The sequence below is a fragment of the Bison bison genome, unplaced genomic scaffold (assembly GCF_000754665.1).
Source record: "Bison bison bison isolate TAMUID 2011002044 unplaced genomic scaffold, Bison_UMD1.0 scf7180017864518, whole genome shotgun sequence".
Classification (NCBI taxonomy): Eukaryota; Metazoa; Chordata; class Mammalia; order Artiodactyla; family Bovidae; genus Bison; species Bison bison.
This window is the reverse complement of record NW_011495071.1, coordinates 12,019,211-12,031,818: the sequence shown is the minus strand read 5'-3', so window position 1 is coordinate 12,031,818 and position 12,608 is coordinate 12,019,211.

Sequence of the window (12,608 nt, the reverse complement as noted above, 5' to 3'; positions counted from 1 at the left end):
AGGAGTTCATGATCTGAGCCACAGTCAGCTCCTGGTCTTGTTTTTGTTGATTGTATAGAGCTTCTCCATCTTTGGCTGCAAAGAATATAATCAGTCTGATTTTGGTGTTGACCATCTGGTGATGTCCATGTGTAGAGTCTTCTCTTGTGTTGTTGGAAGAGGGTGTTTGCTATAACCAGTGCATTTTCTTGGCAAAACTCTATTAGTCTTTGCCCTGCTTCATTCCATATTCCAAGGCCAAATTTGCCTGTTACTCCAGGTGTTTCTTGACTTCCTACTTTTGCATTCCAGTCCCCTATAATGAAAAGGACATCTTTTTTGGGTGTTAGTTCTAAAAGGTCTTGTAGGTCTTCATAGAACTGTTCAGCTTCAGCTTCTTCAGCGTTATTGGTTGGGGCATAGACTTGGATTACTGTGATATTGAATGGTTTGCCTTGGAAACGAACAGAGATCATTCTGTCGTTTTTGAGATTGCATCCAAGTACTTCATTTCGGACTCTTTTGTTGACCATGATGGCTACTCCATTTCTTCTGAGGGATTCCTGCCCACAGTAGTAGATATAATGGTCATCTGAGTTAAATTCACCCATTCCAGTCCATTTCAGTTCGCTGATACCTAGAATGTCGACATTCACTCTTGCCATCTCTTGTTTGACCACTTCCAATTTGCCTTGATTCATGGACCTGACATTCCAGGTTCCTATGCAATATTGCTCTTTACAGCATTGGACCTTGCTTCTATCACCAGTCACATCCGCAGTTTGGTATTGTTTTTGCTTTGGCTCCATCCCTTCATTCTTTCTGGAGTTATTTCTTCACTGATCTCCAGCAGCATATTGGGCCCCTACCGACCTGGGGAGTTCCTTTTTCAGTATCCTATCATTTTGCATTTTCATACTGTTCATGGGGTTCTCAAGGCAAGAATAATGAAGTGGTTTGCCATTCCCTTCTCCAGTGGACCACATTCTGTCAGATCTCTCCACCATGACCTGCCCATCTTGGGTTGCCTCATGGGCATGGCTAGGTTTCATTGAGTTAGACAAGGCTGTGGTCCTAGTGTGATTAGATTGACTAGTTTTCTGTGAGTATGGTTTCAGTGTGTCTGCCCTCTGATGCCCTCTTACAACACCTACCATCTTACTTGGGTTTCTCTTACGTTGGGTGTGGGGTATCTCTTCACGGCCGCTCCAGCAAAGCGCAGCCGCTACTCCTTGCCTTGGATGAAGGGTATCTCCTCACTGCCGCCCTTCCTGACCTTCAATGTGGGATAGGTACTCTAGGCCCTCCTGTGCCCGCACAGCCACTGCTCCTTGGACGTGGGGTTGGTCCTCCCGGCCGCCAGCCTGGCCTCGGGCATGGGGTTGGTCCTCCCAGCCGCCGCCCCTGTACCAACTTAAAATTTTTTTTTCCTTTTCTTTTAACTTTTTATTTTATATTGGCACATAGCCAATTAACAATGTTGTGACAGTTTTAGGTGTAGAGCAGGGTGACTCAGCCATACATTTACATGTATCCATTCTCCCCCAAACTCCCCTCCCATCCAGGCTGCCACACAACATTGAGTAGAGTTCCCTATGCTAGGCAGTAGGTCCTTGTTGGTTATCCATTTTAAATATAGCAGAGTGTACATGTCCATCCCAAACTCCTATCTCTTCCCCCACTAACTTCTAAGTTGACTGAATCACTCCTTGAATATACCTAGCAAACCACTGCTTTCAGTTTATCAGTGGATGAGTCCAAAGTCCATAAATTTTAATGAGTGTTTTGTGAGGACTGAGCTTGATGATCAATTATATTTCATAAACTCAGGCTTCAATAAGGGACCAGATTGCTTCACTGCAGAGTATCTGGGAACCGCAGACACGTAGGGCGTCTTGGAGAGGAAGATGCAGTCTGCACACAGAGCTTTCCACATTTACTTGGCCACACAACTTTGCTCTGGCCTCTGCCAAGAGTGACTCATATGTTCTGTAGCAGTACTACTCAGACAGTATTTTGTAAAATGTCTTAGAAATTTTACTTTTCAAGTAATTCTTTTTTATTGTATGCTACAAAAATATCAGTCTGTCATTTAAGTTGGAAATAAAGGACGAACTGTCACTCCCCAGTTTGGGGAACATTGTTCTACAGCACATTTTGTGATACGCTGCTTGTGTATGCACACATGGTTGGTAGCTCTTTTGAGTCTTTTGTGTTAGTCGCTCAGTTGTGTCCAGCTCTTTGCGACCCATGGACTGTAGCCCACCAGGCTCCTCTGTCCGTGGGATTTGCCAGGCAAAAATACTGGAGTGGGTTGCCATTTTCTTCTCCATTTGAGTGCTTTACTGCAATTTAAATTCCTTCATTGCAACTTAAACATGTGGGAGAGTTAACTCCCTATAGAGTGAACTTGGGATCAGCAAGGAGACAGACCGGAGGTTGGAGTTGGGGGGAGGGAGGGCAAGGCAGGTCTTTTCCCCTCCCCATCTTCTCTACACAGAATTTCTGGAGACACTCCACATGCCGAATGGACACATCTGCAAAGATCTGCTTTGTCTCACTGTGGCTTGTCATGAACAGTAGCCAGAATGCTAGCGCTGCCATGAATCTTTCCTTGTCTCATTTTTCCTGCCCTAGATTTGTATCTCACAAATTATCAAGCTCTTTATTCTATGGAACAATAACTAAACACAACTACAGGGATAATACAGTCTCTAAGCAGCTTTCATAGCGATTTTTCCATATGTAAGGATAACCATACAGATATCAGAATATGTATCTATTTGGGGCTTCCCAGGAGGCGCAGCGGTAAATAATCCACCTGCCAGTGCAGGAGATGCAAGAAACCTGGGTTTGATCCCTCGGTTGAGAAGATCCCCTGGAGGAGGAAATGGAAACCCACTCCAGTATTTCCACCTGGAAAATTCTATGGACAGAGGACCCTGGTGGGCTACAGTCCATGCAGTCGCATAGAGTCAGACACAACTGAGTATGCACGCATGGGCACAGTCTGTCTATATCTATATATCTCTAGATCTATCTACCTACCTATTTATCTTTAGAATGTATAAGTCTAAGTTTCAGGCACCATAGCAGAATTTTTGAAGACCTCTGACTCATTCATTCACTGATCATGTTTTGACGGCCTACAACATGCTGCGTTTGATAGGAGCTGGGAGATAATGCCAAGCAAAATCTGACAGTGTGACTGAGGAGACCACTGTGGAGTGGAGGACACAGGCAGGCACGAAGCAGAAACACTGCGGTGAAGGGAGTGGGGCAGAAGTGCACACGGATATCATGGGGCATTCGAGGCTGGTCCCAAACCCGAAGGATGGGACGATGATCAGAGGGAGGCTCCACAGAGCTACATGGAGAATGAGCATCAGCTGCGTGGGGGTAGGGCTGCAATGCAGGATAGCAACAGAGCACTCATGTTCAAAACACAGAACAGAGACTGGCCCAGGGACTGACATGTCCAATCAGGGACCTCAGAGTTGTTTTTTTTTTTTAATTTTATTTATTTTTGGCTGCACTGAGTCTTTGTCGCTGCACTGAGTCTTTGTTGTTGCACATGGGCTTTTTCTAGTTGCAGCAAGCGGGGACCATTCTCTAGTTGTGTGTGCCAGCTTCTCGTCGTGGTGGCTGCTCTTGCTGCGGAGCACAGGCTCTAGGTGTGTTGGTTTCAGTAGTTGTGGTTCATGGGCTTAGTTGCCCCAAGGCATGTGGAATCTTTCCGGACCAGGGATTGAATCTGTGTGCCCTCTTTATTGGCAGGTGGATTCTCAACTGCTGGACCCCCAGGGACGTCTGCAGAGTTGTTTGGTGAGACTGGAGCTTACAGCCCAACAACGCCCAGATTAAGAAGAGCCCTGAGAGCCTGCTGCGGGGACTTGCATTTCATCCTGAAGGCAATGAGGGACAGCTGATGGATGTTAGGAGGAGAAATGGTGTCATAGCCTTAAAATCTGTCTGCAAAGTTGTGTTGTGACTTTGGAAAATTAACACTTTGTTCAGTAGACCCCTGGGATGTCGGTTGCTGAGCTGAGGTTCAAGAAAAGACTACAAGGGTAATTGAAGTAGAGAAATTTATTGCTCACAGGTCTGGGAGAAGGTACACATCCCTCCTCGAGGGGCCATACAGGGAGGTCAAGGCTGGGTGCAGGCAGATAGAGTGGCACAGCCTGGGGCTTTGTGGTTTCCCAGCTATGGCTGGAAAGGTCAATTCAACCCCCAAAGTGTGAGGTTTGGGTGAGTTCTGGGGGGCACATAGGGGAAGGCCCTAGGAGGTGGGGGAGATTGTGGCTCATGAGGGCTGCTTGGGAAGTCGTATCAGGATCTTACGTTTGCTCATGGCCCTGCAGGCTGTTCTGTCACCAACATTTTTGGCACCAGGGACCAGTTTCGTGGAAGGCAATTTTTCCATGGACTGGGCTGGGCAGGGGTTGGGGAGATGGTTTGGGGATGATTCAAGCTCATCATATTTATGTGCACTTTATTTCTATTATTATTACATCAGCTCCACCTCAGATCATCAGGCATTAGATCCTGGATGTTGGAGACCTCTGACGTAGGGCACGAGTTTGTATGAGGGGCCAATGTCAGTTTAAGGCCCTAGAGGACACTTGGCCAAATAAAATGGGTGTCAAGGCAGCAAATAGTTCCCTAAACTCTTGACAAGATGCTCTTTCTTTCAAAAGAGAAAGTCTAATTCAACTCCTCTTGAAAGTGACTCAGACTAAGTAACTCACTTCCATTGAATAGAAAGTGGTGGGAATGACATTGAATGATTTCTGAGGCCAGGCAAGAACAGACTGTAGACCTTCCGCCTGCTCTCCTGCAGGGCTCATGACCTTGGAGCACTGGGCCACAGTGTAAGAAGTCTGGCTGCTTGCACATGCTACACTGGTGGGACCATGAATAGAGATCATATTAAAATAGAGAGCACTGCCCAAGGAGCCTCCAGATTTTGAGTCCTCCCAGGCCAGGTACCAGTCATGGGGGCCAGTAAGGCTACAGGTGACCCCAGTCCCAGTTACTATCTGACAGCCACCATGGATATGCCCTGAGTGAGAACTAGTGCAACTTTTGTCGTTATTGTTGTTCAGCTGCTAAGTTGTGTCTGACTCTTTGCGACCCCATGGGTTGCAGCACGCCAGTCTTCCCTGTCCTTCACCATCTCCCGGAGTTTGCTCAAATTCATGTCCATTGAACTGGTGATGTCATCTAACCATCTCATTCTCTGTCACCCTCTTCTCCTCCTGCCGTCAGCCTTTCCCAGCATCAGGATCTTTTCCAATGAGTCAGCTTTTCGAATCAGGTGGCCAAAATATTGGAGCTTCAGCTTCAGCATCAGTCCTTCCAATGAATATTCAGGGCTGATTTCCTTTAGGATTGACTGGTTTGATATCCTTGCTATCCAAGGGTCTCTCAAGAGTCTTCTTTAGCACCACAATTTGAATGCATTAATTCTTTGGTGCTTAACCTTCTTCATAGTCCAACTCTCACATACATACATAACTACTGGAAAAACTGTAGCTTTGACTATAATGACCTTTGTCGGCAAAGTAATGTCTCTGCTTTTTATACACCGTCTAGCTTAGTCATAGCATTCCTCACAAGACCATCTTTTATTTTATGGCTGCAGTCACTGTCCTTAGTGATTTTGGAGCCCAAGAAAATAAAATCTGTCACTGCTTGTACTTTTCCCCCTTCTATTTGCCATTGCAGCTAAGCCCAGTCAAATTCTAGGACCAGTCAAATAATAATCACGCATCACTGCTATTGTTTTCAGCCATTCTTTTAGGTTGTTTACCCCATGGGAACAGATAACTAATACAGTTGGCATGCCAGGACATGGCGGAGATGCACTCTGGATGCAGGGTAAAGACTGAAGTCAGAGTATAGCCACGTGGGAAAGAAGGTCTGAGCTCTGAAGCCAAAAGACTCCAGATTCTACCTGGACAACCTGTTGGCCCTTCCTGGTTTGGGATTTCCCCAGGCATCCCAGGAGTTGTTTGATTAGCACTCTATGGGGCTAATGAAAACCTATTTTAAAGTATTTATTTATTTGGCTGCATTGAGTCTTAGCTGTGGTAGTGGGATCCCTGTTGCAGTGTTTGGGCTTCTCTAAGTTGTGGCACTCAGGATTAGTTGCCCATGGCATGTGGGGTCTTAGCTCCCTGACCAGGGATTGAACTCACGTCCCCTGCACTGGAAGGTGGATTCTTAGCCACTGGACCACTAGGGAAGTCCTTGATGTGTGGTTCTTTATCAATTACATCTCAATAAATCTGTTAAAAGAATTAGTGCTTCCAGAGCAGGTGGCTTCATTTCTCTCACTGTCCTCACTCTGCTGCGTTCTTTATCTGTTTACTTCTCTGCATTCTCCTGCTCAGCTGGGGGCTCCTTTAAAGGTTTTTTCCCCCTTATTCATCTTCGTACTTCTTCAGTGCCAAGTAAAGTTGCTAGGACAAAGTAAGTTGTCAGTAAATTGAATCTACACAGGGGAGGACCAGATAAGAGAAAAAGGGGGAGATGGGGTGTGTTTCAGTTTTCAGTCCTCCTTGACTCCAAAGATGGATGAAATGATTCTGCCTGGCTACTTAGCATCTGTTTGGTACCACCCATATATACCTAGGAATTCACTGTGGTCAGCATAATGGCCCTTATCTGGCTCTCAGAAACCAGTTTGCCTACCTGTGCTGGGTGGTCCACAGTGGAGCTCTGGCTGTGATCTGAAGTGGATTTGAGGGAGACTGTTCAAGAGCTCATCTTCTATAGTGTTCATGGTATCTCCTCTGCTAACCCTAGGAGCTGCTGCTGCTGCTAAGTTGCTTCAGTCGTGTCCGACTCTGTGAGACCCCATAGATGGCAGCCCACCAGGCTCCCCCGTCCCTGGGATTCTCCAGGCAAGAACACTGGAGTGGGTTACCATTTCCTTCTCCAATGCATGAAAGTGAAAAGTGAAAGTGAAGTCGCTCAGTTGTGTCCGACTCTTAGCGACCCCATGGACTGCAGCCTACCAGGCTCCTCCACCCCTGGGATTTTCCAGGCAAGAGTACTGGAGTGGGTTGCCATTGCCTTCTCTGAACCCTAGGAGAGGATGTAGCTTTTTCAGTTTTGGCCAGAGAGTCACACTTAGGTTCTCACATTGCAGTGATGTTTCATTCATCATGTTTTTTAAAAATTAATTAATCTATTTAAAAAATTTTTGGCTGCACTAGGTCTTGGTTGCTGCATATGGGCTTTCTCTAGTTGTGGTGAGCAGGGGCTACTCTTGTTGCAGTAGCCTCCAGAGAAGCAGAGCCTAGGCTTCTCATTGCAGTGGCTTCTCTTGTTGCAGAGCATGGACTCTAGGGCTCTTGGGCTTCAGTAGCTGTGACACTTGGGCTTTAGTTGCTCTGAGGCATGTGGGATCTTCCCTGACCAGGGATCGACCTGTTTGGTCATGTCCCCTGTATTGGCAGGTGGATTCTCATCCACTATACCACCAGGGAAGTCCCTCATTCGTCAACTTCTGACTTCTAGCATTCTCAAGTGTTTGGGGGTAGCTGTGAACCTAGAAGGAAGCAGCATTAAACAGCAAGAAAACAGATTGCACAGAACTTGTATCCTTTACCTTCTGCTTCAGTAGAGAATGGAACCACCTTCAGGTCTGTTGATCCCAACAGATTTTTGTAGCCTAAGTGAGTTGGTTTGGTTGTCTGATGTCTTGCAATGGAGGGCTGGCAATAGAGATGGAAGTGAGGGATTGCCTAAGGTGACATCCTCAGACGTGAAAGAAGTCAAAGTGTTAGTCACTCAGTCGTGTCTGACTCTTTGAAACCCTATGGACTGTAACCCGCCAGGCTCCTCTGGCCATGGTATTCTCCAGGCAAGAATACTGGAGTGAGTTGCCATTTCCTTCTCCAGGGGATCTTCTCTACGGAACCCACGTCTCCTGTGTCTCTTGCGTCTCCTGCATTGGCAGGTGGATTCTTTGTTCTTGTGCCACCTGGGAAGCCCCTCCTCAGACATGGCCAGAAGAAATTCCCTGACGGTCCAGGGGTTTGGACTCCATGCTTTCATTGCAGGGGGCATGTGTTTGACCCTGGTTGAGGAACTATGACCTGACAAGCTGTGTGGTGTGGCCAAAAAACAAAATTGAAACATAAAACCTAAGGCCAGAGACAGGAAGAACAGAGCGACATCCCCAAGAGCAAGAGAAAATGTCTTGTTTAGGGGAGCCCCTCTAATATAACCCCAAATCATGAAGAGAAGGTAAATTATTGCCTTTTCTGTTCAAGAAAGTAGGAACATAGGTGACATTTTAGAAATATTTCCAAATTAATTTATAAATTACAAAACTAAAGTTATATGTATATAATGCCATAACCCTGTTGTCCAATGTCGGGGAAGCTTTGTGATTAAAAAGATACACTGCTGCAATGAATAGTTCTAAAATCATAGTATTTCACTCACAGGTCTCAGGTAAAGGAGGGAAAACTTCTACTCGTTGTAACTTTCCTCAGAACAAGGGCTCTTATCATGTCACCCTCCTTTTTCTTTCTTTGCCCACGTCACCTGGACTGGTGGTATCTTATTTCCCTGACCAGGAATTGAACCCGTGCCCCCTGCATTGGAAACACAAAGTCTTAATCATTCAATGACTAGAGAAGTCCCCTCACCCCTGGATGAGGTGGATACTCATCCGACTATTTAATTACTAATAGTGATGGAGAACTTATTACCCTACAAGTGAACTCATAAACATTAGGAACAGAAAATTCTTTCAGTTCAGTTCAGTCACTCAGTCGTGTCCAACTCTTTGCGACCCCATGAATTGCAGCACACCAGGCCTCCCTGTCCATCACCAGTTCCCGGAGTTTACTCAAATTCATGTCCATCGAGTCAGTGATGCCATCCAGCCATCTCATCCTCTGTCCCCAATCCATCCCCTTCTCCTCCTGCCCCCAATCCCTCCCAGCATCAGAGTCTTTTCCAATGAGTCAACTCTTCGCATGAGGTGGCCAAAGTATTGGAGTTTCAGCTTTAGCATTAGTCCTCCCAATGAACACCCAGGACTGATCTCCTTCAGAATGGACTGGTTGGATCTCCTTGCAGTCCATGGGACTCTCAAGAGTCTTCTCCAACACCACAGTTCAAAAGCATCAATTCTTTGGTGCTCAGCTTTCTTCACAGTCCAACTCTCACACCCATACATGACCACTGGAAAAACCATAGCCTTGACTAGACGGACCTTTGTTGGCCAAGTAATGTCTCTGCTTTTGAATATGCTATCTAGGTTGGTCATAACTTTCCTTCCAAGGAGTAAGTGTCTTTTAATTTCATGGCTGCAATCACCATCTGCAGTGATTTTGGAGCCCCCCAAAATAAAGTCTGACACTATTTCCACTGTTTCCCCATCTATTTCCCATGAAGTGATGGGACCAGATGCCATGATCTTAGTTTTCTGAATGTTGAGCTTTAAGCCAACTTTTTCACTCTCCTCTTTCACTTTCATCAATAGGCTTTTTAGTTCCTCTTTACTTTCTGCCATTCTTTAGCTTCAGCCAAAAAAAAACAAAAACAAAAACAAAAAACCATGTCCTGGAAATTTCTGCTCCTTGGCTTCCAAGCAAATCCATTTCTACATAATGTCAGGTATGTGCTCTTGAGTCTTCTCTGTTTTGGGTAAAATATGCCCAGTATCTTTGACAGCCCTAAGTAGTGATTCAAAGCAGGGTCTCTGTGATTAGGCTTATGGGAAATAATTTATTTAGCCCAGGGGTTGGCAATTTGTTCCTGTAAAGGACCAGATTATAGATCTTTAGACTTTGTACAGTCTCTGTTACAATGACTCAGGCCTGCAGTTGTAACATGAAAGGAGCCACAGACAATATGGCTGTGTTCCAATAAAACTTTATTTTACAAAAACAGGGGTGGGTTGGGACTTGGGTGGAAATTTGCTGAGCACTGATTTAGTTAATTCTCTGATGGTTTCTTGCCCAGGAGGTGGCTCAGACAGTAAAGAATCTGCCTGCAATGCAGGAGACCCAGGTTCAATACCTGGGTTAGGAAGATCCCCTGGAGAAGGAAACGGCTACCCACTCCAGTATTCTTACCTGGAGAATTCCATAGACAGACAAGCCTGGGGGGTTACAGTCCATGGGGTTGCAAAGAGTTGGACATGACTGAGCGACTAACACACACACACACTGTTGATTTCTCAAATCTCATCTATTTGATTGACTCTTTGTCCCTCCATCCCTCTTAAAACGTGGCCTCCAGACCTGGAGACAACCTCCAGATGAGGGTGACCAACACACAGTCTAATGGGCTTCCTGGCTGGCTGCCTCTCCTAAGAACACTGATACAGGAAGACTGTACCACGCAGTGGGTTAAGGCAAAGAATACTAGCTCTGCCACATACTGTGTGCCCTTGAGCAATTATTCATCTTGTTCTGAACCATGGCTTCTGCATTCTGAAAATAAGCGCTGCATACCTGTCCTGAAGAACTGCTTTGATGATCTTCGATAAAACATGTAATGTACGTATCGCAGGGCCAGCACTTAGAAAGCAGCTCGAAATATTAGTTGTTACAAATGATGTTGTGCTGTTCTGTTCTATTGTGACTGAGCGTTGGAGCCCAAACTGAAATAAAAAGGAGGAAAATTCCACTCTGGTTAAAATTAGGTTACGGCAGTCAGCTTCTGCCCTATTCACTCTTCGCTCACCCCACCCTCTGTGTCTCCACCTGTTATCCAATTAACACCCTATTATGCTGAACACCTGCACGGAAGCCTTTCGCTGGCTCCTCTCCAGCACTCTCCTTACCGCCTCACTCTCCCAGAGCCCCCTGAGTCCAATGCCAGGTCTTGCAGGTGTTTGCCTGCAGGGAGGCTTTAGGCTTTGCTGAGCTTTCCCTGGGACAAGAAATTAATGGGGTAATTAATGCAAATGGCTTTGCAGAAGCTTCTCTCCTGGGTCCTAATCAGAAGAGATGCTCTTCACATCTCTTTTAACTTTGAAAATCTAACTCTGTGTGTGCGTGTGTGTGTTGGTGGCAGGTGGGTGGGATGAGAAAGACACGAGGAGAAGGGACCACGAGAAACAAGAGCAGAGACAGTGGGAGGACAGAGGGAGAAAACCTAGCTTCCTAATCTGTGCCAGGCAGTGAGAGGAAGCTCACTGATGCTGGCTTTTGAAGTCTCACTTTCTCAAGTGTAAGTCAAGGGTAGTGAAAAGGTCTGGTGACCTCACTGCCCTCCTACATGATGGACCAACAGGCTGCTGCCTAAGGGCTCCCACGTACCCCAAATAGTGCTCGATGCTCTATAGTTGTTATCACCTTTTTTGCTGAGCCCTGGCTGTGTCATCTCAATGTTCAAGATGCTGGCAGTGAACTTACATCTACTCCCCCACCTGCTAGTGTGTTGGCCAGAGGGTGCCGGACAGGAAGCTGCATGTGTAAAATCTCAAGGATGCAGGGGAGTGCAGATAAGTACTTCTCAGGCAGAGTGGGCACATGATCCACCCGGGTCCTTGTTAAAATGTTGATTCTGATTCAGCGCTTCTAGGGTAGAGTGCAGAGTCTACATTTTAATGAGCCCCAGGTGATGCCCACCAGGCTACTTGAGTAGTAATAGAGACCAATTCCATTCTGAGTCAGTCTGAAGGACCACTGCTTCCAACACCCAGTCTGACTTCTATTACAAATAGCCAGGCTTCATTGCACAACACAGCTTTGTTGCTATTGTTTAGTTGCTAAGTCGTGTTTGACTCTTTTGCAATCCCATGGACTGTAGCCCACCAGGCTCCTCTGCCCATGGAATTTTTCAGTCAAGAAGGCTAGAGAAGGTTACCACTTCCTTCTCCAGGGGATCTTCCCAACCCAGGGATCAAACCCACATCTCTTGCATTGGCAGGCAGATTCTTTACCACTAAGTGACCAGGGAAGCCGCAACACAGCTTTAGGTGATCATAAAGATCAGTATCATGGATCCAGGGTGTTTGAGCACCCTGAGCCTGCTCATTGAGTCCTGAGTCTAACTCTGAACCTTGGAGTAGTTTATAGTCATCGACTCTGAACCAGTTTTTAATCCATTTCATGCTGGTAAACCTGTTTTATAGCTGCCAAATTCAAGACTCCAAATCAAGTGGTAACTAAGTTTTCCCAGGGTGGAAACTTCTATTGTTCTGAATTTAAAATGAGGAGGTCAAGAGGGAGGTATATGCAGGCAGATAGCTGATTCACATTGGTGTACAGCAGAAACTAACACAACATTGCAAAGCAATTTTACTCTGATTAAAAATAGACAAATAAAATGCAAAAAAAGAAAATGAACATGAAATAAAGTTGGAAGATCAGAGTGAGCAGAGGCTTGGACATTTACAAGCAAAATACTTAACCTTCCTGGGCCTCAATTTTATCATCTGTAAAGTAGGATAACATCCTGTAGTGCCATCTATGGTGAAGCATTCATGGACAAAGCAAATGATTTCTAAAACTTTAAATGGAGGTAATACATGTGGGAATGCTCTAAGTAGCTTTGAGACAGAATACATAAAGGTGCAATTTCTGTAGAATAAATCCAAAGAGCAAGGCTGTGCAACTGTACATTTGCTCTGGGTAAGTCAAGGATAG